General features: G+C 79.6%; 1 non-coding gene across 1 annotated transcript; it reads left to right on the top strand.

The window, feature by feature from the left end:
- Window positions 1–1,652: 1,652 nt before the first annotated feature.
- On the top strand, window positions 1,653–1,805 carry LOC136995561 (5.8S ribosomal RNA). The gene has a single exon (XR_010887106.1). It is a non-coding gene; the product is annotated as a 5.8S ribosomal RNA (ribosomal RNA).
- The last annotated feature ends 695 nt before the right edge of the window (window positions 1,806–2,500 follow it).

Raw genomic sequence — 2,500 nt, 5'->3', positions numbered from 1 at the left:
CTCCGCCGAGGGGCGCCGGAGCCGGCTGGCGGGTGCCGGGTTTCCCCTCCGCGTCCCGTCTCGCTGCTGCCGCCGAGGCTGCCGCCGTCGCCGCGAGGCGGCGGCGGCCCGGCGGCGGGCGGCGGCGGGGGAGGCACCCCCGCGGGGATTTCAGGTCGTTTCCCTCACCCCAGGGCCAGGTACCTAGCGTCCGCGCTCCTCCTGCCCCCCCTCGGTGACCCACCCGTGTGGTCCCGTGTGCCAGCTCGCTCCTCCCGGGCGCTGCGCCGTGAGCGCCGCACCGGCCGTGCCCTCCCGCCCTTTCCGCTTTCCCTTTCTCTCCCCCCCCCCCACCGCTCCAGCCGCCCCGCGCCGTGCCGCGGGGACCGTGCTGCGAGCGGGCCGGGCGGGGGGGGGGGGCGGGGTGGCGGGAGGAGCGGAGGGCCTCCGGCCACCGCGGCCGCCGGTAGCCGCCCCGGGTAGGGATGGCCATGGGCCCCGGGCTCCGGGCCCGAGGGTTCTCGGCGGGAGAGCCGGGCGGGGGTTTAAAGACTCGGGCGGCCCGATGCGACCCGGGGGGCAGCCGGGTGTGCTGCCGGAGGGCCGGGGGGCCGGCGCGCGCGGGCGCCGTGCCCCCCCATGCCAGCCGGCGCGCCCCGCGCTCGCCCTGCGGGCAGCCGGGACGGAGAGGGGTACCCTGCCCCCTCTCTCCGCGGTCTGGTCTCGGCGGAGGGACGCCGCGCGGTCGGCTGGCGCCGGCCTGCCTCGAACGCGTGACCCCGGCGCGAGCGCGTGCTCTCGCCGGGACGGTGAGCCCCCACCCACCGCGGGTGGTGCGGACGCCGCGCCTCGGCGCGATCCGCTCTCCTCCCTGGCCGGGGCTCTCGGTCTGCCGCCGTGGCCGCTGGCGGCGGCGCCCTACCCGCCGGCACTCCGCCATCCGGCGCGCCTGCCTCGCTCTGCCCAACCCGGCTTCGCCGGGCGGCGGGCGGGCGGCAGGCGGGCGGCGGGGGCGGCCCCCCCCGTTCTCCGCGTGGAGACGGGGAGAGCGGGCGCCGTCCCCGTCCGTCCCGCCTTGCCCGCCCGCCCGCCGCCGGGCGTCTGTCCGCGGAAGGGACGGGAGAGCGCGTGGTGTCGTCCGGGAGGCTGTGTGTGCGCGCGCGCGGGCGTGGGCGCCGCCTCGGGGCCACGGCGGAGCCGGAGGCCGGCGAGGCGAGCGAGGAGCTGGGGAGCGCGGGGCCGGTGGGCCGCGGGCGCGCGGGCAGCGGCCGGTGCCGCTGCCGGTGGCGGCCGGGCTCCGACGCTGGGGGTCCGCGGGGAGCCGCCCCCTCCCCCAGCGTCCCCGAGGCAGGCGGCGCGGCCGGCGCGCTGCTCCCCGCCGGGCCGGGCCGAGCCTGGGCGCCTGGGCCGGACTCGAAGCGAGCAAAGGGTTGTCCCAGGTCGGGAGCGAGGGCTCCCCGCCCTTCTCGTTCGGGTTTTCCTTTTCCCTTTTTCCCCCCCCACTCTGTGCTCGTACGGTCAGCGGGGCGAGCCCCTCTCTCTGGCTCTCGGCCGTCCCTCGCTCAGCAGCCGGCGTCGGCGTGAGGAGGGAGGCGGAGCGGAGGGGGGGCCCTCAGGGGCTGCCGAAGGCTGCCCGGTCCCCCCGCGCGCGCGGCGGGGACCGAAACCGAGACAACTCTTAGCGGTGGATCACTCGGCTCGTGCGTCGATGAAGAACGCAGCTAGCTGCGAGAATTAATGTGAATTGCAGGACACATTGATCATCGACACTTCGAACGCACTTGCGGCCCCGGGTTCCTCCCGGGGCTACGCCTGTCTGAGCGTCGCTTGGCGGTCAATCGTCACCCCCGCTGTCGCGTTGGCGCAGCGGTGCCGCCCCTCGGGGGGGGCGCGTGGGGGGGCGGGGGAGGCGCGGCGGCGCCGGCGGCGGCGGTGCGCGGCGGCCTCGGCGGCGGAGAGTCGGCGGCGGAGCCGGGACCCCGGTGCGTGCACCGGCGGCCCCGGTCTTCCTGCCCGCCGGGCTCCGGCGCCGGGCCGCCCGCAGCGGCCGCGGCCGGCGTGCCTTGCCGCGCCTGTGCCCGCCCTCCTCGCCCTCCGAGCGCGGTGGCCACCGCTGCGCGGCGCGCGCCGTGCGGGGTGGCGCGGCTGGGGCGCCTCGCAGGCCCGTGCCCCGGGGAGAGGGTGCCTCCTCTTCCCCGCGCGGCCGGGCCTTCGTCCCCCTAAGTGCAGACTCGGGGAAACCCCCCGCTCCCGGAGCGCCCGCTTCGCGGAGTTCGTCCCGCTGGGGCCCCCCCCCCAGGTCGGGTGGGTTGCGGTGGCCCGGCGCGCCTCGTCGCCGCCGCCCGCCACCACCGCCAGTCTGGCCGCCGTCTGGGCTTCTCCTCCGCCACTCTCCCGGTGGTGCGCTGGTCCCCCGTTCCCCTCCGGGGTGGGGACGGCCGGCTGCCTTGCGCTTCCCTGCGCCCCGACCGCCGCCGGTGCGGCGCGCCGCCGGGCCGCCCCCCCTGCCCTCCCCGCGGCG

This window comes from Apteryx mantelli, unplaced genomic scaffold, assembly GCF_036417845.1.
Source record: "Apteryx mantelli isolate bAptMan1 unplaced genomic scaffold, bAptMan1.hap1 HAP1_SCAFFOLD_124, whole genome shotgun sequence".
NCBI lineage: Eukaryota > Metazoa > Chordata > Aves > Apterygiformes > Apterygidae > Apteryx > Apteryx mantelli.
Note: the sequence above shows the minus strand (reverse complement) of the source record. Positions and strands in the feature narration are given on the sequence as shown.